General features: G+C 47.2%; 1 protein-coding gene across 8 annotated transcripts in view; it reads left to right on the top strand.

The window, feature by feature from the left end:
• Positions 1-23,516, top strand: part of LOC132207623 (complement C5-like) — a 256,535-nt gene that overhangs the window by 49,983 nt on the left and 183,036 nt on the right. For 7 of the 8 annotated variants that reach the window (XR_009443642.1, XR_009443641.1, XR_009443638.1 and 4 more), the window contains exons 3-5: positions 613-672; positions 2,185-2,349; positions 6,758-6,870. The gene's annotated coding sequence lies outside the window, so the exon portion shown is untranslated. The remainder of the gene's footprint in view (positions 1-612; positions 673-2,184; positions 2,350-6,757; positions 6,871-23,516) is intronic. The other variant, XR_009443639.1, reaches the window with a different exon arrangement.

Raw genomic sequence — 23,516 nt, 5'->3', positions numbered from 1 at the left:
AGACAAGGCATGGCACAGAAACAGAGATTTACCAGGATGTGACTTGGATCGGAATGTATTAGCTGTAAGGTGGGTTTGGTGGAAATGTTGTGTCGTGATAAATGTCATGAGATCAACCATGATCTCAGCGAATGATGGAGGAAATTCAATGGGCCAAATGACTTTTTTCCTGAGTCTTCTTGTTTGACAATGCATTCATGAAGGCGTTTTTTTTTCTCTCTTGGACAAGATTTGAAAATGATATGTATACACTTCCTTTTCATCTGGGAATAAATAACTGTTCTGAACGATTTCCATTGACGAATAGCAATCTGACAAGCATCACAATGTGAAGAGATTTTTAGCTTCTTTTTAATTGTAAATGTATTCTTTGGAATTAATTCGGCATATATTATTTACGTCTCAGGAAGTATGTTCATCACTGCATCTCAAAAAGTGGTGTGTTGTGTGACAACAGCTTTTTAAAGATCACTTCAATGGTTGTAACACGCATTAAATTACACTGTTGGCCAATCTGTCCATGATTATTTCATTATCTTATGTTTCAAACAGACAAGGAAATATTGGTGATGCAATGAAGAGTTTGATTCTCAAATATAATTGTTGTTATAGCTTCCGCTTGGAAGAAAGATTCACATCAAGTTGACTGGTCAAGGAAATGGGACACTGACTGTGAGTACTTTGAATGTTCGAGTTATTCCTAAAATGAAAGTTATGACCTTGATGATTTCTCTTTCATGCAGATATGAAGAGACTGTTTTAAAATATCCTCTAGGTTAGTGGTTCAGGCATAAAAGTGCAATATGTATATTTAAGTATATCCATGTACATGCGTAATCTGAAAAGATAATGAGTATAAATCACTTGTTACAAGGTGAGAATGAGTTATCCAGATAGTAAGAACTGCCAATGTTGGTGTCTGAGATAACACATTGTGGAGCTGGAGGAACACAGCAGGGCAGGCAGCATCAGAGGCTCAAGAAAGTTGAGGTTTTGGGTCAGGACCCTTCCTGAGAAATGGAGGGTGGAAGGGAGCTCAGAAAAAAACAGCGTGGAGGGGGAGGAGGTGCTGGGGAAGGTAGGTGGGATGGTGATAAGTGAGTACTATCCAGATTGGAACAGATTTCCCCCAGCGGGTATTGAATATGAATTCCAAATCACTCTCAAAATCTTAGTGACTGTTAACATTCATGTTTTTTGTCTGTGTGTTTCAGTAATTGCATGACAGTTTGAATGGTTCTTTGAGAGTGAGGAACCTATGGACTCTCACACACCAAGATGGAATTTAGTTCAAAGAGTGACTTCAAAATAGTTGCTTGCTTTTAAAATCTTGACCATTTTTGCTGTCCAGTTGAATGAATTTAGCTTCATACTGCTTCAATAGGAATTAGTGTTTAATAGGAACATATTTGTGAAACTTACAGTTCCGTAAGTTTTAGCATAAACTGGTGCAGCCTTTCGGTGCTTGCGAAAAGGCTCACCTCTCCGTTAATACCGAAGGAAAATTGGAGTTTAAAAGTAAGTTCACCCGCTGTCAGGGAATGAAATGATAATGTTGACTCAAATATAATTTTTAAGAAAGTAATATATTTGTGAAACACCAAACTCCAATTAAAATTTGGATCTGCTTGTTTTACACATGGTTGGATATTGGATTCATTTTAAATGAGGGTGAAGATCACTTTAAATCCAGCATATTTGTGAAGAAAAGAAATAGCATGTCAAATAAAATTAACTGCATGACTCGACATAGCCCTATATGTAGAATTTCGTTCTGAACTATGAGACAGTTATGATCCCGTACTCCCTCAGTGCTCATGGCAAGAGTAAGACTCCTATTTGACGTGCTATGCACTGCATGGAATGGCGGCGACATCAGATTCATTGATGCTTGAGAATCAAAAGAATATGACGATAAGATTTAAAATCAAAATCTCATTGAACACTTCAAGGAATGTATTACAGGAAGGTGGGGAAAGCATGTATGACTAATAGAAGGTGGTGGCACAGATCAAGTAGACCTGTGTGCTAAAACTTATGACAAATTTCACATTGAATGGAACAGTTTAAACAGGCTGGAGGAAGCAGACATGCCAGCTCAAACTTGTTGAATTTGTGCATTCTGTTCATAAACATCAGCAAAATTGTGGGAAACATGTTTATTCTTTCTCTTTTATTGCACAGAACCATACAATTAGACTGTTTTGATGAGGAACCTAAAGATTACGAGTCCCGTCCGTTTGACTCAGAGTTTGGTACCATAGGTTGGTACGATCTTCGTTGGAGAAGGAAAAGGGATGTTCCAGATACAGAAAATAGTCAAACCATTTACTACAAAGTCCGTTTCTGGTTAGTATTAATTAATGCAGTTAACATTTTTAGATCGATATGATTGCACAATGGAGTCAATAAGAAAATTCCATCTGATATTCCACAAATTTTAACCGGATATTAAAGCCGCTGATTTCTTTTTCATGCTGTCTGCTGCTTTTAAGAATGGTTGTCTTACTTTCGAAATGTTTAGCTTTGACTCCATGGCTTCTTCCATTAGCTCACATTGAAACACATGTTTCTTCAGCCAAAAATGTACGTTTACCCGGTGTAGCTCGACCAACCTTCCCCTGTGGTCGTTCCCCTGAAATCCCCTGCGGTCGCTCCCCTGAAAAACAAGTATACCGTTTTGGATACTGTTCCGGGGGACGACTTACCAGGGGCATGCAGTAGGGTGCAGGTCTCTGGCACAGAGTCTGTCCCTCTTGCACAGAAGGGAAGCGGGGATAGGAAGAGAGTGATAGTCATTGGGGACTCAATAGTTAGAGGGACTGATAGAAGATTTGCCGGGAACGAAAGAGACTGACGATTGGTGTGTTGCCGACCAGGAGCCAGGGTCCATGATGTCTCGGATAGTGTGTTTAGGGTCCTGAGGGGAGACGGTGACCAGCCCCAAGTCGTGGTCCACGTAGGCACCAGCGACGTAGGTAGAAAGAGGGATAGGGATGCCAGGCAGGATTTGAGGGAGCTAGGGTGGAAGCTGAGAGCTGGAACAAAGAGCGTGGTCCTCTCTGTTTGTCACCCGTACCACGTGATAGCGAGGCAAAGAACAGGGAGAGATTTCAGCTGAAGACGTGGCTGCAGGGATGGTGCAGGTGGGAGGGCTTCAGGTACAATGTCAATTGGGGCTCATTCTGGGGAAGGTGGGACCTGTACAAACAGGACGGTCTCCACTTGAACCAGAGGGGCACGAATATCCTGGGTGGGAAATTGGCTAGTGCCATTCAGGTGGATTTAAACGAGCTCAGAAGGGGGATGGGAAACTGAGGTGTAGTCCTAGTACACAGGAGGATGAGTGTAGGGAGGACATGGTCAGGACCTCACTGTCACAGGAGTGTGCTGGCAGACAGCAAGCTGGATTGAAGTGTGATGACTTCAATGCCGGGAGTATCCGGAATAAGTTAGGTGAGGTTGCAGCTTGGATAGGTACCTGGGACTTCGATGTTGTGGCCATTTCGGAGACATGGATAGAGCAGAGTCAGGAATGGATGTTGCGGGTTCCAGGGTTTAGATCTTTGATTAAGGTCTGTGAAGGTGGTAAAAGATGGGGAGGTGTGGCTTTGTTGGTCAAGGACACTATAACGGCGGCTGAAAGAACCTTTGAGGACTCGTCTACTGTGGTGGTATGGGCTGAGGTTGCCAAGGAAGGTTTGTCGACTGAGTCAGTGTGGGTGGAAGTTCGGAACAGCAAGGCAGCAGTCACCTCACTGGGGGTTTCCTACGGCCCCCAAATAGCAGTCGAGAGATCAAAGAACTCATTGGCCGGCAGATAGTTGAAAAGTGCAAACGTAGCAGGGTTGTTGTTCAGGGTGACTTCAACTTTTCCAATATAGATTGAAACCTCCTGAGTGCAGATGGTTTGGATGGTGCCGTTTTTGTCAGGTGTGTTCAGGAGGGTTTCCTTACTCAGTATGTGGACAGGCCGAGGAGGGAGGCCGTTTTGGATTTGGTGCTCGGCAATGAGCCAGGACAGGTGTCAGATATCGTGGTGGGAGAGCACTTTGGCGACAGTGACTACAACAGCCTCACATTTACCATAGCCATGGAAAGGGAAAGGAGCAGTTACCAGGGGAAGACATTGAACTGGGGAAAAGGAAACTCTGATGCTATCAGACCGGAGTTGGGAACTACAGATTGGGAGCAATTGTTCCACAGAAAGGGCACAGCAGACATGTGGAGCTGTTCAAGGAGCAGTTGTTGCGAGTGATGTATGAATTTGTTCCTCTGAGACAGGTAAGAAGGGGTAAGATTAAGGAACCTTGGATGACGGGTGCAGAGGGGCTTCTTGTCGAAAAGAAAAAGGCAGCGTACGTAAGGTGGATTAAGTGAGGGTCTAGCACAGCTTTAGAGTATTACAGGCCTGCTCGGAAGGAGCTCAAAAGATATTGCCTGTACAATTGTTACCTGTTACAACCTTTGCATCCACGCTTGCTCATTCAATGGTGTCAAGATGCCAGCAGTGAGTGTACCTTCTCCATCCCCTAATGCCGTCAGCTCACACAAGACATAGTCCTTACTTAAAATCTTCTGATCAAACAAAGTTCATTGTTTTGGACATTTTAGTTACCTGTCATGAAACGAAAACTGATTCTGACTGGCGTGAACTGCAGTGCAAATGAATATAATCTGCGAAACGAGATTCCTTATGGGCTTGCATCTGCTAGAAATGATTGCTTTTCAAAGACGTTGCATACATACATTTATTTCTCCTATCACCTTAGATTATATTTTTGTTTATGCGTGTTGTGTGGGCTTCCAGTCAGGCCCATAAACACAGGTTGATGCAGTCACTGTTATAACACGGTATTGAAGGAGAATTTGTGATCTTTGGAGTTTCATTCCAGTGTATGAAGGAGTGCATCATCAAACCACTCCAGATCTCTACTGGTGACTATATTGTTGCAAGTTTTCAAGTGTTACCGATGGTCACATAAAATATGGCCTTTTTGTTGTTGCGCTATTCATCTTAACTGCACCATATCTAGTATTTAGGCTTGGAAACAATTTCTGTTTTTTTGATTTACTTATTCAAAATCATTTATGATTGTTGTCATGATATCTACAATATGTTATTTTGATTGGACATAGAGGATTGGATCTGTCTTAATGGAAATAAAGTATGTGCTTATAAAACCCCTTCTGGGCAAGGTAGTTGCTCAGTGGTTAGAGCTGCTCATGCACTGGGGAGCCAATTGAGATTCCAGTCTTGGGTAACGATCTGTGTGGAATTGACACGTCCTCCCCGCGTCTGCGAGGGGCTTCTGCCAGGTGCTGCAGTTTCCTCCCATTGTTCAAAGATGTGCAGGTCCTTATATGTGATTTGTGAAGCATTTCTTACATGTTTCAATCCTGCCAGCATCCAGTGCCTTGGACAAAATAACTGGAGGTGAATAAAAGATAGAGTGCCTTTTGACACCATTTCCTGCTGGATTTTCATCAATCCTGCTTTATATCGGTGACAACTTCCATGACCTTTTTTGATGCTATGTCTGAATTGACAGTCTAGTTCCAAATATTTGTTGTGTAGTATTACAAGGTCTCTGTTACAGCATACCCATGAATGCCCACTTCAAAAGATACTTCCATATCATAGAATCCCTACAGTGTGGAAACAAGCCCCTTTTGACCCAACAAGACCACAGCCACCCTCCAAAGAGCATCTCACCCTGACTCATTCCCCGACCCTTTCCTCAGTAACCCTACATTTCCCATGACTAACACACCTAATCTACACATCCCGAAACACAATGGGCAAGTTTGGCATGGCCCATACAACTAGCCTGCACATCTTTGGACAGTGGGAGGAAACCAGAGCACCCAGCAGGAACCCATGCAGGCATGGGCAGAATGTACAAACTCTGCACAGAAAATCACGCAACGGTGGGATCGAACCTGGGTCCCTGGCGCTGTGAGTCAGCAGTGCTAACCACTGAGCCACCGTGCTGCCCTTGGAGTTAGACAGAGCTTGCTTGTTCCTGGGTGGCCTCAAACTGCCAACCTCCACTTAGTGGCAAAAGTGCTGACCAACTGCACTCATCTTCACTGGTTTTTGCTTTGTATCATTGAATTCAATCCTTCAAACTCGATGATAAATATTTAACTTTCCGTTGATATGTGAACGTTGTTTTTAGTACACAGTATTGGTTTATTGTGTTTCATTGGTACATCATGAATACTGTATGTATATGCAAATGGGCAAGTTGGTAACGATGCAGTCCGCAGACCTGGAGGATAATAACACTGTCCTTCAATCGCCCACGATGCCCTCTGCAAATTGGTAGAAAACAAAAATTTCTATAAAATTAATCTCTCCTCCCGTCAGTTGATCAAAATTAATTCAGAATTTTGTACAGGCCAATAACTGTAAGATTACATGGGCCTAAACAAAACTACTGGCTCATATTAGTTCAGTAAAGTGAAAGGGCAACAATAGAGGCAGTAGGAACTGCAGATGCTGGAGAATCTGAGATAAGAAGGTGTAAAGCTGGATGAACACAGCATGTCAAGCAGTATCATCCAGCTCTACACCTTGTTATCTCAGATTCTCCAGCGCCAATTTTCTGAAGTAGGGTCTCGTCCCGAAACATCAGCTTTCTTGCTCCTCTGATGCTGCTTGGCCTGCTGTGTTCATCCAGCTCTCCACCTTGGGCAACAATAGAGTATGCTTTAAGTCACTAGATATGTTACGTGGGTTTGTCTTCCTTAGGGTGGAGTTAGTGGAACCGAAAAAGATGTCTCCCTCACAGCGTTTGTGACAAAAGAATTGCATTGTTCCTTGGCGGCCTTTCAACAGAAGAATATTCAGAGATTTCACGAGTGGTAAGAATGTAACTTCTTTTACTTCTCTTTATCTCACTTTTTCCAACAATTGGAAAATAGATTTTAGAAATAACGTCGAGCTGATGAAGTGTGAAAAGAAGAATAATTCCAAGCAGTGGTGGGAGTTGGTCAGTGAGGTGGGATGAGTGGATAGGTGGGAGAGAAGCCGGACAGGCCATGGAGGCGGGGATGAGTGGAGGAACTAGTCTTGGGATGAGGCTGACGGGTAGGGAGATTTTGAGGGTGGCAAAGTCCATATTGAGGCTATTGAGTTGGAAGCTCCCGAGGCGGAATAGGAGGTGCTGCTCCTCCAGTTTCTGGGTGGTGTGATTGTGACACTGGAAGAGGCCCAGGATGGACATGTCATTCATGGAGTGGGAGGGGGAGTTGAAGTGATGCAATGATTTGGATATGTAAATAGAAGGTGTGGTTAGTAAGTTTCCCAATGATTGAAGGTGTAGTAGCCAGCCAAGAAGGTCACCTCAGAATACAATGGGACATTGACAAGGGCCAATAAACTGAGGAGTGGCAGATGGAGTTGAGGTTAGATAAATGTGAGGTGCTCCCTTTTGGAAAGGCAAATCAGGGCAGCACGTATACACTGAAGGTTGTGGGGAGTGTTGCTTAATAAAGACGCTGGAGTGCAGTTTCGTAGTTCCATCAAAGTACAGCCACCGGTAGAAAGGATATGAAGGAGACATTTGGTGTGCTCGCCTTTATCGGTCAATGCATTGAGTATAGGAGTTGGGAGATCACTCAGCAGCCATATAGGATGTTGGTTCGGCTGCTTTTGGAATACTGCAATCGCTTTTGGTCTCCTTGCGAGAGGAAGGATGTTGGCGCAACATTGAGGGCCGAAGGGCCTGTTCTGCGCTGTATTGTTGTATGTTGTAAACTTGAAAGGGTTCAGAGAAGATCTACAAGGATGTTATGAGCATCGGAGGTTGAAGGTATACCGTGGGCTTGAACAGGCAGCGATTACTTGGAACTGTGGAGTTCAGGGCTGACCATATGGAAGTTTATACAATTACGAGGGACGTGGATAGAGCGAACAGCCAAAATCTTTTCCCCGGGTTGCTGGAATCCAAAACTGGAGGGAATAGGTTGAAAATGAGAGAGGGAAGATTTAAAATGGACCGGATTTTTTTCATAGTGGTGCATGTGTGGAATGAGCTGCCAGAGGAAGTGGTGGAGGCTTGTACGTTTAAAAGGCATGTGGATGGGTATATGAATAGGATAGGTTGAGAGGAATATGGGCCAAATGCTGGCAAATGGGACTAAATTAATTTAGGATATCCGGTCAACATAGACAAATTGGGCCAAAGGATCTGTTTCCCTACTGTACATCTCTCTGACTCGAAGTGTCTTTTTTCTGAACCACGTGGCCCATAATTAGAAAAACTTGAATCAGGATTTGGGAATGTGACAATTCTAATTGGATCTGTTTGATGAAATTAACTCTGTAGGTAATGGTGGTTGAATTATGATTTATAAAATTTGAGTTTATAGCAGCATCTTATAGATTAGAGGAGACACATGTAATCAAAATTGAAAATCAAAACTTGGTAAAATTTTGCATTGGAAATACATGACCAGCCATTGGAGGAGATTCATGACCATTGCATTCAAGTGAGAACAACAAATGCGATTCAGTGACTCAGTGAAATGGGATGCAGTGACTGAGATAAATGGGATGCAGTGACTGAGATAAATGGGATGCAGTGACTGAGGTAAATGGGATGCAGTGACTGAGTGAAATGGGATGCCGTGACTGAGATAAATGGGATGCAGTGGCTGAGGGTAATGGGATGCAGTGACAGATGGAAATTGAATGCAGTGAGAGAGTGAAATTGGATGCAATGACGGTGGGAAATGGGATGTAGTGACTGAGAGAAATGGGATGCAGTGACTGAGGGAAATGGGATGCAGTGACTGAGGAAATGGGATGCAGTACCTGACGGAACTTGAATGCAGCATCAGATGAGAAATGGGATGCAGTGACTGTGTGAAATGGGATGCAGTGACTGGGTGAAATAGGATGCAGTGACTGAGTGAAATGTGATGCAGTGACTGAGTGAAATGTGATGCCGTGACTGCGTGAAGTGTGATGCAGTGACTGTGTGAAATGTGATGCAGTGACTGCCTGAAATGTGATGCAGTGGCTGCGTGAAATGGGATGCAGTGTCTGCGTGAAATGGGATGCAGTGTCTGCGTGAAATGGGATGCAGTGTCTGCGTGAAATGGGATGCAGTGTCTGCGTGAAATGGGATGCAGTGACTGCGTGAAATGGGATGCAGTGACTGAGGAAAATGGGATGCAGTGACTGAGTGAAATAGGATGCCCCGACTGAGTGAAATAGGATGCCCCGACTGAGTGAAATAGGATGCCCCGACTGAGTGAAATAGGATGCCCCGACTGAGTGAAATGCGATGCAGTGACTGACGGAAATTGCATGCACTGACGGATGGAAATTGAATGCAGTGAGAGAGTGAAATTGGCTGCAACGACTGTGGGAAATGGGTTGTAGTGACTGAGTGAATTGGGATTCAGTGACTGGGTGAAATGGGATACAGTGACTGCGTGAAATGGGATGCAGTGACTGCGTGAAATGGGATGCAATGACTGCGAGAAATGGGATGCAGTGACTACGTGAAATGGGATGCAGTGACTGACGGAAATGGGATGCAGTGACTGTGGGAAATGGGATGCAGTGACTGTGTGAAATGTGATGCTGTGACTGTGTGAAATGTGATGCAGTGACTGTCTGAAATGGGATGCAGTGACTGTCTGAAATGGGATGCAGTGACTGTCTGAAATGGGATGCAGTGACTGAGTGAAATGGGATGCAGTGACTGTGGGAAATGGGATGCAGTGAATGAGTGAAGTGAGATGCAGTGACTGATGGAGATTGAATGCAGTGTCTGATGCAAATGGGATGCAGTGACTGAGTGAAATGGGATGCAGTGACTGAGTGAAATGGGATGCAGTGACTGAGGGAAATGGGATGCAGTGACTGAGGGAAATGGGATGCAGTGACTGAGGGAAATGGGATGCAGTGACTGAGGGAAATGGGATGCAGTGACTGAGGGAAATGGGATGCAGTTACTGAGGGAAATAGGATGCAGTGACTTTTGGAAATGGGATGCAGTGAGTGATGGAAATGGGAGGCAGTGATTGAATTAAATGGGTGCAAGTGACCGTGGAGATGGGATGCAGTGACTTGGGGAAAGGAGATGCAGTGACTGTGGAAACGGGATGCTGTGACTGAGGGTAACGGGTTGAGGCGGCTAAGTGAAATGGGACGCCGTGTCTCTGTGAAATGTGATGCGGAGACTGTGGGGAAATGGATGCAGTGACTGAATGAAATGGGATGCAGTGACTGAGTGAAATGTGATGCGTTGACTGATGGAAAGGAGATGCCGTCACTGTGGGAAATGGCATGCAGTGACTGAGTGAAATGGGGAGCTGTGAATGAGTGAAATGGGGAGCTGTGAATGAGTGAAATGGGAAGCTGTGAATGAGTGAAATGGGCTGCAATGACTGAGTGAAATGGGGTGCAGTGACTGATGGAAATGGGATGCAGTGACTGAGTGAACTGGGATGCAGTGACTGTGTGAACTGGGATGCAGTGACTGACTGAACTGGGATGCAGTGACTGACTGAACTGGGATGCAGTGACTGACTGAACTGGGATGCAGTGACTGACTGAACTGGGATGCTGTGACTGACTGAACTGGGATGCTGTGACTGAGTGAACTGGGATGCTGTGACTGAGTGAACTGGGATGCTGTGACTGAGTGAACGGGGATGCAGTGACTGAGAGTCCTGGGATGCAGTGACTGAATGAAATGGGATGCAGTAACTGCTAAACGGGCTGCAGGGTCTGTTGGAAATGGGACGCACTGACTGAGGGGAATGGGATGCAGTGATGAGTGAAATGGGATGCAGTGACTGATGGGAATGGGATGCAGTGACTGATGGGAATGTGATGCAGTGACTGAGGGAAATGGGATGCAGTGACTGAGGGAAATGGGATGCAGTGACTGAGGGTAATGGGATGCAGTGACTGAGGGTAATGGGATGCAGTGACTGAGGGGAATGGGATGCAGTGACTGAGGGGAATGGGATGCAGTGACTGAGGGGAATGGGATGCAGTGACTGAGTGAACTGGAATGCAGTGACTGAGTGAACTGGAATGCAGTGACTGACTGAAATGGGATGCAGTGACTGACTGAAATGGGATCCACTGACTGAGGGAAATGGGATGCAGTGACTGAGGGAAATGGGATGCAGTGACTGAGGGAAATGGGATGCAGTGAGAGAGTGAAATTGGATGCAATGACTGTGGAAATGGGATGCAGTGACTGAGAGAAATGGGATGCAGTGACTGAGAGAAATGGGATGCAGTGACTGAGAGAAATGGGATGCAGTGACTGAGAGAAATGGGATGCAGTGACCGAGTGGCATTGGGTGTGGTGATTGATGGAGATACATTCACTGTCTCAGTTGAATAGGATTCACTGTCTCCGTTAAATGGGATGCAGTGACTGAGTGAAATGGGATCCCGTGACTGAGGGAAATGGGATCCCGTGACTGAGGGAAATGGGATGCAGTGACAGATGGAAATTAAATGCAGTGAGAGAGTGAAATTGGATACAATGACTGTTGGAAATGGGATGTAGTGTCTGAGAGAAATGGGATGCAGTGACTGAGAGAAATGGGATGCAGTGACTGAGGGAAATGGGATGCAGTGACTGAGTGAAATGGGACGCAGTGACTGAGGGAAATGGGATGCAGTACCTGACGGAACTTGAATGCAGCATCAGATGAGAAACAGGATGCCGTGACTCTGTGAAATGGGATGCAGTGACTGCGTGAAATGGGATGCAGTGAATGAGTGAAGTGAGATGCAGTGACTGATGGAAAGGAGATGCAGTGACTGATGGAAAGGAGATGCAGTGATTGAGTGAAATGTGATGCCGTGACGGAGTGAAATGTGATGCCGTGACTGTGTGAAATGTGATGCAGTGACTGCGTGAAATGTGATGCAGTGACTGCCTGAAATGTGATGCAGTGTCTGCGTGAAATGGGATGCAGTGTCTGCGTGAAATGGGATGCAGTGTCTGCGTGAAATGGGATGCAGTGTCTGCGTGAAATGGGATGCAATGACTGCATGAAATGGGATGCAGTGACTGAGGGAAATGGGACACCGTGACTGAGTGAAATGGGACGCAGTGACTGAGGGAAAGGAGATGCAGTGACTGATGGAAATGGGATGCAGTGACTGATGGAAATGGGATGCCGTGACTGATGGAAATGGGATGCCGTGACTGATGGAAATGGGATGCCGTGACTGATGGAAATGGGATGCAGTGACTGAGTGAAATGGGATGCAGTGACTGAGTGAAATGGGATGCAGTGACAGATGGAAATTGAATGCTGTGAGAGAGTGAAATTGGAAGCAATGACTGTGGGAAATGGGATGTAGTGACTGAGAGAAATGGGATGCTGTGACTGAGTGAAATTGGATGCCGTGACTGTGTGGAATTGGGTGTGGTGATTGATCGAAATACATTCAACTGTCTCAGTTGAATAGGATTCACTGTCTCCGTTAAATGGGATGCAGTGACTGAGTGAAATGGGTTGCAGTGACTGAGGGAAATGGGATGCCGTGACTGAGGGAAATGTGATGCCGTGACTGCGTGAAATGTGATGCAATGACTGCCTGAAATGGTATGCAGTGACTGCGTGAAATGGTATGCAGTGACTGCGTGAAATGGTATGCAGTGACTGCATGAAATAGGATGCAGTGACTGAGGGAAATGGGATGCAGTGACTGAGGGAAATGGGATGCAGTGACTGAGGGAAATGGGATGCAGTGACTGAGTGAAATAGGATGCCCTGACTGAGTGAAATAGGATGCCCTGACTGAGTGAAATAGGATGCCCTGACTGAGTGAAATAGGATGCCCTGACTGAGTGAAATGCGATGCAGTGACTGATGGAAATTGAATGCAATGAGAGAGTGAAATTGGCTGCAGTGACTGTGGGAAATGGGTTGTAGTGACTGAGAGAAATGGGATGCAGTGTCTGAGTGAAATGGGATACAGTGACTGAGGGAAATGGGATGCAGTGACTGAGTGAAATGGGATGCAGTGACTGAGTGAAATGGGTTGAAGTGACTGAGGGAAATGGGATGCCGTGACTGCGGGAAATGTGATGCCGTGACTGCGGGAAATGTGATGCCGTGACTGCGTGAAATGTGATGCAGTGACTGCGTGAAATGGGATGCAGTGACTGCATGAAATGGGATGCCCTGACTGAGTGAAATAGGATGCCCTGACTGAGTGAAATAGGATGCCCTGACTGAGTGAAATGCGATGCAGTGACTGACGGAAATTGAATGCACTGACGGATGGAAATTGAATGCAATGAGAGAGTGAAATTGGCTGCAATGACTGTGGGAAATGGGTTGTAGTGACTGAGAGAAATGGGATGCAGTGTCTGAGTGAAATTGGGTGCAGTGACTGAGGGAAATTGGGTGCAGTGACTGAGTGAAATGGGATGCAGTGACTTAGTGAAATGGGATGCAGTGACTTAGTGAAATGGGACGCAGTGACTGAGGGAAATGGGATGAGGTGACAGATGGAAATTGAATGCAGTGAGAGAGTGAAATTGGATGCAATGACTGTGGGAAATGGGTTGTAGTGACTGAGAGAAATTGGATGCAGTGACTGAGGGAAATGGGATGCAGTGACTGCCTGAAAAAGGATGCAGTGAATGAGTGAAGTGAGATGCAGTGACTGAGTGAAATAGGATGCCCTGACTGAGTGAAATGCGATGCAGTGACTGACGGAAATTGAATGCAGTGACTGATGGAAACTGAATGCAGTGACGCAGTGAAATGGGATGCAGTGACTGAGGGAAATGGGTTGTAGTGACTGAGTGAATTGGGATGCAGTGACTGAGTGAAGTGGGATACCATGACTGAGTGAAACGGGATGCAGTAACAGAGTGGAATGCATTGCAGTGACTGATGGAAATTGAATGCAGTGACTGATGGAAATTGAATGCAGTGACGGAGTGAAATGGGATGCACTGACTGCGTGAAATGGGATGCAGTGACTGCGTGAAATGGGATGCAGTGACTGTGTGAAATGTGATGCAGTGACTGTGTGAAATGTGATGCTGTGACTGTGTGAAATGTGATGCAGTGACTGTGTGAAATGTGATGCAGTGACTGTGTGAAATGGGATGCAGTGACTGTGGGAAATGGGATGAAGTGACTGTGGGAAATGGGATGAAGTGACTGTGGGAAATGGGATGAAGTGACTGTGGGAAATGGGATGAAGTGAGTGTGGGAAATGGGATGCAGTGACTGAGTGAAATGCGATGCAGTGACTGTGGGAAATGGGATGCAGTGAATGAGTGAAGTGAGATGCAGTGACTGATGGAAATTGAATGCAGTGTGTGATGCAAATGGGATGCAGTGGCTGAGTGAAATGGGATGCAGTGACTGTGGGAAATGGGTTGTCGTGACTGAGTGAATTGGGATGCAGTGACTGAGTGAAGTGGGATACCATGACTGAGTGAAACGGGATGCAGTAACAGAGTAGAATGCATTGCAGTGACTGATGGAAATTAAATGCAGTGACTGATGGAAATTGAATGCAGTGACGGAGTGAAATGGGATGCTCTGACTGCGTGAAATGGGATGCAGTGACTGTGTGAAATGGGATGCAGTGACTGTGTGAAATGGGATGCAGTGACTGTGTGAAATGGGATGCAGTGACTGTGTGAAATGGGATGCAGTGACTGTGTGAAATGGGATGCAGTGTCTGAGTGAAATGGGATGCAGTGTCTGAGTGAAATGGGATGCAGTGTCTGAGTGAAATGGGATGCAGTGTCTGAGTGAAATGGGATGCAGTGTCTGAGTGAAATTGGATGCAGTGACTGAGGGAAATTGGATGCAGTGACTGAGTGAAATGGGATGCAGTGACTTAGTGAAATGGGACGCAGTGACTGAGGGAAATGGGATGCAGTGACTGCGTGAAATAGGATGCAGTGAATGAGTGAAGTGAGATGCAGTGATGGAGTGAAATGTGACGCAGTGACTGCGTGAAATGTGATGCAGTGACTGCATGAAATGGGATGGAGTGACTGAGGGAAATGGGATGCCCTGACTGAGTGAAATAGGATGCCCTGACTGAGTGAAATAGGATGCCCTGACTGAGTGAAATGCGATGCAGTGACTGACGGAAATTGAATGCAGTGACTGATGGTAATTGAATGCAGTGACGCAGTGAAATGGGATGCAGTGACTGAGTGAAGTGGGATACCATGACTGAATGAAACGGGATGCAGTCACAGAGTGGAATGCATTGCAGTGACTGATGGAAATTGAATGCAGTGACGGAGTGAAATGGGATGCAGTGACTGCGTGAAATGGGATGCAGTGACTGCGTGAAATGGGATGCAGTGACTGTGTGAAATGTGATGCTGTGACTGTGGGAAATGGGATGCAGTGACTGTGGGAAATGCGATGCAGTGACTGTGGGAAATGGGATGCAGTGAATGAGTGAAGTGAGATGCAGTGACTGATGGAAATTGAATGCAGTGTGTGATGCAAATGGGATGCAGTGACTGAGTGAGATGGGATGCAGTGACTGAGTGAAATGAGCTGCAATGACTGTGTGAAGTGGGATGCAGTGTCTGAAGGAAATGGGATGCAGAGACTGAGGGAAATGGGATGCAGAGACTGAGGGAAATGGGATGCAGTGACTGAGGGAAATGGGATCCACTGACTGAGTGAAATGGGATGCAGTGACTGATGGAAATTGGATGCAGTGACAGAGTGACATGCGCTGCAGTGCCTGATGGAAATGTGATGCCGTTACTGTGGGACATGGGATGCAGTGACTGCGGTACTGGGAAGGAGTGACTGAGTTAATGGGGATGCAGTGCCCGAGCGGGCTTGGGGTGCAGTGACTGAGTGAAATGGGATGCAGTGACTGATGGAAATGGGATGCAGTGACTCAGTGAAATGAGATACATTGACTGAGTGAAATGGAATGCAGTAACTGAGGGAAATGGGATGCAGTGAATGAGGGAAATGGGATGCTTTGACTGAGTGAAATGAGATGCAGTGACTGATGGCAATGGGATGCAGTAACTGAGGGACATGGGATGCAGTGACTGAGGGACATGGGATGCAGTGACTGAGGGACATGGGATGCAGTGAATGAGGGACGTGGGATGCAGTGAATGAGGGACGTGGGATGCAGTGACTGAGGGACATGGGATGCGGTGACTGCGTGAAATGGGATGCGGTGACTGAGTGAAATGAGATGCGGTGACTGAGGGAAATGGGATGCGGTGACTGAGGGACATGGGATGCAGTGACTGAGGGACATGGGATGCAGTGACTGAGGGACATGGGATGCATCGGCTGAGTGAAATGCGATGCAGTGACTGAGGAGAATGGGATGCAGTGACTGAGGGAAATGGGATGCAGTGACTGGGAAATGGGATGCAGTGATTGATGGAAATGGGACGCAGTGACTGAGTGAAATGGGATTGCCATGACTGTGGAAAGGAGATGCAGTGACTGAGGAAATGGGATGCAGTGACTGAGGAAATGGGATGCACTGACTGAGGGAAATGGGATGCACTGACTGAGTGAACTGGGATGCAGTGACTGATGGAAATGGTATGCAGTGACTGAGGGAAATGGGATGCAGTGACTGACGGAAATGGAATGCAGTGTCTGTTGGAAATGGGATCCTGCGACTGAAGGTAATGGGATGCCGTGACTGAGGGTAATGGGATGCAGTGACTGGGAAATGAGATGCAGTGACTATGGGAAATGGGACGCAGTGACTGAGTGAAATGGGACACAGTGACTGATGGAAAGGAGATGCAGTGACTCTGTGAAATGGGATGCAGTGACTCTGTGAAATGGGATGCAGTGACTGAGTGAAATGGGATGCAGTGACTGAGTGAAATGGGATGCAGTGACTGAGGGAAATGAAATGCCGTGACTGAGGGAAATGGGATGCAGTGACTGAGTGAAATGGGAAGCAGTGACTGATGGAAATGAGACGCCGTGACTTGGGGAAAGGAGATGCAGTGACTGTGGGAAATGGGATGCAGTGACTTACGGAAATGGGATGCACTGACAGAGTGACATGCGCTGCAGTGCCAGATGGAAATGTGATGCAGTTACTGTGGGACATGGGATGCAGTGACTGAGGCTCTGGGAAGGAGTGACTGAGTTAATAGGGATGCAGTGCCCGAGGGGGCTTGGGGTGCAGTGACTGAGGGGAATGGGATGCAGTGACTGACGGAAATGGGATGCAGTGTCTGTGTGAAATGGGATCCTGCGACTGAAGGTAATGGGATGCAGTGACTGAGGGTAATGTGATGCAGTGACTGAGTGAAATGGGATGCAGTGACTGAGGGGAATCGGCTGCAGTGAATGAGGACAATGGGATGCAGTGACTGGGAAATGGGACGCAGTGACTATGGGGAATGGGACGCAGTGACTATGGGGAATGGGACGCAGTGACTATGGGGAATGGGACGCAGTGACTGAGGGAAATGGGATGCAGTGACTGAGTGAAATGGGATGCAGTGACTGAGTGAAATGGGATTGCCGTGCCGGATGGAAATGGGATGCCCTGACTGAGTGTAAGGTGAAGCATTGAGTGAAATGGGATGCAGTGGCTGTGTGAACTGGGATGCAGTGGCTGTGTGAATAGGGATGCAGTGACTGAGGGAAAGGAGATGCATTGTCTGTTTTAAATGGGATGCTGCGACTAAAGTGAATGGGATGCTGTGTCTGTGGGGAATGGGATGCAGTGACTGTGGGGAATGGGGTGCAGCGACTGTGGGGAATGAGATGCAGTGACTGAGATAAATGGGATGCAGTGACTGATGGAAATGGGATGCAGTGAATGAGGGAAATGGGATTCAGTGATTGTGGGGAATGGGATGCAGTGACTGAGGGAAATGGGATGCAGTGACTGAGGGAAAGGAGATGCAGTGACTGTGGGAAATGGCATACTGTGACTCAGGGTAATGGGATGCAGTGACTCAGTGGAATGTGACGCATTGACTGAGGGAAAGGAGATGCAGTGAATGTGGGAAATGGGATACTCTGACTGTGGGTAATGTGATGCAGTGACTGAGGGCAACGCGATGCAGTGACTGTGGTTAATGGGATGCAGTGAATGAGGGATAGGAGATGCAGTGAATGTGGGAAATTGGATGCAATGACTGAGGGAAATGGGATGCAGTGACTGATGGAAATCAGATGCAGTGTCTGAGGGAAATGGGATGCAGTGTCTGAGGGAAATGGGATGCAGTGACTGAGGGAAATGGGACGCAGTGACTGAGGGAAATGGGATGCAGTGACTGAGGGTAATGGGATGCAGTGACTGAGGGTAATGGGATGCAGTGACTGAGGGTAATGGGATGCAGTGACTGAGGGGAATGGGATGCAGTGACTGAGGGGAATGGGATGCAGTGACTGAGGGGAATGGGATGCAGTGACTGAGGGGAATGGGATGCAGTGACTGAGTGAAATGGGATGCAGTGACTGAGGGTAATGGGATGCAGTGACTTTGTGAAAATGGATGCAGTGACTGAGGGGAATCAGATGCAGTGAATGAGGACAATGGGATGCAGTGACGGCGGGCAATGGGATGCAGTGACTGAGTGAAATTGGATTGCCGTGACTGTGGAAAGGAGATGCAGTGACTGAGGAAATGGGACGCAGTGACAGATGGAAATGGGATGCCCTGACTGAGTGTAAAGTGAAGCATTGAGTGAAATGGGATGCAGTGGCTGTGTGAACTGGGATGCGGTGACTATGTGAACTGGGATGCAGTGGCTGAGTGAAATGGGATGCAGTGGCTGAGTGAAATGGGATGCAGTGGGGAGTGAAATGGGATGCAGTGACTGGTGGAAATGAGATGCAGTGACTTAGGGAAAGGAAATGCAGTGTCTGTGGGAAATGGGATGCTGCGACTGAGGGTAATGGGATGCAGTGACTGATGGAAACGGATGCAGTGACTGAGTGAAAAGGGATGCAGTGACTGAGGTACTGGGAAGGTGTGACTGAATTAATCGGGATGCAGTGCCCGAGCGGGCTTGGGGTGCAGTGACTGAGTGAAATGGGATGCAGTGACTTAAGGAATGGAAATGCAGTGTCTGTGGGAAATGGGATGCTGCGACTGAGGGAAATGGGATGGAGTGACTGACGGAAATGGGATGCAGTGACTGAACGAAATGGGATGCAGTGACTGAGTGAAATAGGTTGCAGTGACTGAGTGAAATGGGATGCAGTGACTGAGTGAAATGGGCTGCACTGACTGAGGGAAGTGGGATGCAGTGACTGAGGGAAATGGGATGCAGTGAATGTGGGAAATGGGAAGCAGTGACTGAGTGAAATGAGATGCAGTGACTGATGGAAATGGGATACAGTGTCTGAGGGAAATGGGATGCTGTGACTGAGCGTACTGTGATGCAGTGACTGAGGGTAATGGGATGTAGTGACTGATGGTAATGGGATGCAGTGACTGAGGGAAATAGCCTGCAGTGACTGAGTGAAATGGGATGCAGTGTCTGAGGAAAGGAGATGCAGTGACTGTGGGAAATGGGAAGCGGTGACTGAGTGGAATGTGAAGCATTGAATGAGTGAAATGAGATGCAGTGACTGTTAGAAATGGGATGCAGTGGCTGTGTGAACTGGGATGCGGTGACTGTGTTAACTGGGATGCAGTGGCTGAGTGAAATGCGATGCAGTGACTCAGGTACTGGGAAGCAGTGACTGAATTAATAGGGATGAAGTGCCCGAGCGGGCTTGCGGTGCAGTGACTTAGGGAAATGGGATACAGTGCCGGAGTGAAATGTGATGCACTGACTGAGTGAAATGGGATGCAGTGACTGAATGGAATGGGATGCAGTGACTGAGTGGAATGGGATGCACTGACTGAGTGAAATGGGATGCAGTGTCTGATTGAAATGGGATGCAGTTAATGAGTGAAATGGGATGCAGTGACTGATGGAAATTGAATGCAGTGACAGAGTGACATGACCTGCAGTGCCTGATGGAAATGGGATGCAGTTTTTGTGGGACATGGGATGCAGTGACTGAGGTCCTGGGAAGGAGTGACTGAGTTAATGGGGAGGCAGTGCCCGAGCGGGCTTGGAGTACAGTGACTGAGGGAAATGGGATACAGTGGCTGAGAGAAATGGGATGCACTGTCTTCGTGAAATGGGATGCAGTGGCTGAGTGAAATGGGATGCAGTAACTGGTGGAAATGGGATGCTGTGACTGATCGAAATGGGATGCAGTGACTAACAGTAATTGGATGGAGTGACGGACGGTAATGGGTTGCAGTGACTGAGGGAAATGGGACGCAGTGTCAGAGTGAAATAGGATGCAGTCAATGAGTGAAATGGCCGGCAGTGATTGAGTGATGTGGGATGCAGTGACTGAGGGAAATGAGATGCAGTGGCTGAGTGAAATGGGATGCTCTGACTCTTGGAAATGGGATGCAGTGACTGTTGGAAATGGATTGCAGTGACTGTTGGCAATGGGATGCAGTCACTGTTGGAAATGGGATGCAGTGAGTGTGGGAAATGGGATGCAGTGACTGAGGGAAAGGAGATGCAGTGACTGTGGGAAATGGCATACTGTGACTCAGGGTAATGGGATGTAGTGACTGAGGGGAATAGGATGCAGTGACTGAGTGAAATGGGATACTGTGACTGTGGAAAGGAGATGCAGTGACTACGGGAAATGGGATGCAGTGACTGAGTGAAATGGGATGCAGTGACTGAGGGTAATAGGATGCAGTGACTGATTGAAATGGGATGCAGTGACTGATGGAAATGGGATGCAGTGTCTGAGGGAAATGGGATGCTGTTACTGAGCGTACTGTGATGCAGTGACTGAGGGTAATGGGATGTAGTGACTGATGGTCATGGGATGCAGTGACTGAGAGAAATGGCCTGCAGTAACTGAGTGAAATGGGATGCAGTGACTGAGGAAAGGAGATGCACTGATTGTGGGAAATGGGAAGCAGTGACTGAGTGGAATGTGAAGCATTGAATGTGTGAAATGAGATGCAGTGACTGTTTGAAATGGGATGCAGGGGCTGTGTGAACTGGGACACGGTGACTGTGTGTACTGGGATGCAGTGGCTGAGTGAAATGCGATGCAGTGACTCAGGTACTGGGAAGGAGTGTTTGAATTAAGAGGGATGCAGTGCCCGAGCAGGCTTGGAGTGCAGTGACTTAGGGAAATGGGATACAGTGCCTGAGTGAAATGTGATGCACTGACTGAGTGGAATGGGATGCAGTGACTGAGTGGAATGGGATGCAGTGACTGAGTGGAATGAGATGCAGTGGGGAGTGAAATGGGATGCAGTGAATGAGTGAAATGCGCGCAGTGACCGATAGAAATCGGATACAGTGACTGATGGAACTGGGATGCAGTGACTGACGGAACTGGGATGCGGTGACTTTGTGAACTGGGATGCAGTGGCTGAGTGAAATGGGATGCAGTGGGGAGTGAAATGGGATGCAGTGACTGGTGGAAATGAGATGCAGTGACTTAGGGAAAGGAAATGCAGTGACTGAGGGTAATGGGATGCAGTGACTGAGGGTAATGAGATGCAGTGACTGAGGGTAATGGGATGCAGTGACTGAGTGAAAATGGATGCAGTGACTGAGTGAAATGCGATGCAGTGACTGAGGTACTGGGAAGGAGTGACTGAGCTAATAGAGATGCAGTGCCCAAGCGGGCTTGGGGTGCAGTGACTGAGTGAAATGCGATGCAGTGACTTAAGGAATGGAAATGCAGTGTCTGTCGGATATAGGATGCTGCAACTGAGGGAAATGGGATGGAGTGACTGACGAAAATGGGATGCAGTGTCTGAGCGAAATGGGATGGAGTGACTGACGGAAATGGGATGCAGTGTCTGAGCGAAATGGGATGCAGTGACTGAGTGAAATGGGATGCAGTGACTGATTGAAGTGGGACGCACTGACTGAGGGAAGTGGGATGCAGTGACTGAGGGAAATGGGATGCAGTGACTGAGGGAAATGGGATGCAGTGACTGAGTGAAATGAGATGCAGTGACTGATGGAAATGGTATGCAGTGACTGTGGGAAATGGGATGCAGTGACTGACGGAAATGGGATGCAGTGTCTGTTTGAAATGGGATCCTGCGACTGAAGTTAATGGGATGCAGTGACTGAGGGTAATGGGATGCAGTGACTGAGTGAAATGGGATGCAGTGACTGAGGACAATGGGATGCAGTGACTGAGGACAATGGGATGCAATGACTGAGGGCAATGGGATGCAGTGACTGAGGGAAATGGGATGCAGTGACTGAGGGAAATGGGATGCAGTGACTGGGAAATGGGATGCAGTGACAGTGGGAAATGGGATGCAGTGACTGATGGAAATGGGACGCAGTGACTGAGTGAAATGGGACGCAGTGGCTGAGTGAAATGGGACGCAGTGACTGAGTGAAATGGAATTGCCGTGACTGTGGAAAGGAGATGCATTGACTGAGGAAATAGGATGCAGTGACTGAGGGAAATGGGATGCAGTGACTGAGTGGAATGGGATGCAGTGACTGAGTGGAATGGGATGCAGTGACTGAGTGAAATGGGATGCAGTGACTGAGTGAAATGGGATGCAGTGACTGAGTGAAATGCGATGCAGTGACTGCGTGAAATGAGATGCAGTGGGGAATGAAATGGGATGCAGTGACTGGAAATAAGATGCAGTGTCTGGTGGAAATGAAATGCAGTGTCTGTGGGAAATGGCTGCTGGGACTGAGGGTAATGGGATGCAGTGACTGATGGAAATGGAAGCAGTGACTGAGTGAAATGGGATGCAGTGACTGAGTGAAATGCGATGCAGTGACTGAGGTACTGGGAAGGAGTGACTGAGTTAATAGGGATGCAGTGACTGACGGAAATGGGATGCAGTGACTGAGTGAAATGAGATGCAGTGTCTGATGGAAATGGTATGCAGTAACTGAGGGAAATGGGATGCAGTGACTGACGGAGATGGGATGCAGTGTCTGTTTGAAATGGGATCCTGCGACTGAAGTTAATGGGATGCAGTGACTGAGGGTAATGGGATGCAGTGACTGAGTGGAATGGGAAGCAGTGACTGCGTGAAATGGGATGCAGTGAATGAGTGAAATGAGATGCAGTGACTGAGGGAAATGCGCGCAGTGACTGATAGAAATCGGATACAGTGATTGATGGAACTGGGATGCAGTGACTGAAGGAAATGGGATGCGGTGACTTTGTGTACTGGGATGTGGTGACTGTGTGAACTGGGATGCGGTGACTATGTGAACTGGGATGCAGTGGCTGAGTGAAATGGGATGCATTGTCTGTTTTAAATGGGATGCTGCGACTAAAGTGAATGGGATGCTGTGTCTGTGGGGAATGGGATGCAGTGACTGTGGGGAATGGGGTGCAGCGACTGTGGGGAATGAGATGCAGTGACTGAGATAAATGGGATGCAGTGACTGATGGAAATGGGATGCAGTGAATGAGGGAAATGGGATTCAGTGATTGTGGGGAATGGGATGCAGTGACTGAGGGAAATG

Source organism: Stegostoma tigrinum, unplaced genomic scaffold (assembly GCF_030684315.1).
Source record: "Stegostoma tigrinum isolate sSteTig4 unplaced genomic scaffold, sSteTig4.hap1 scaffold_112, whole genome shotgun sequence".
NCBI lineage: Eukaryota > Metazoa > Chordata > Chondrichthyes > Orectolobiformes > Stegostomatidae > Stegostoma > Stegostoma tigrinum.
Note: the sequence above shows the minus strand (reverse complement) of the source record. Positions and strands in the feature narration are given on the sequence as shown.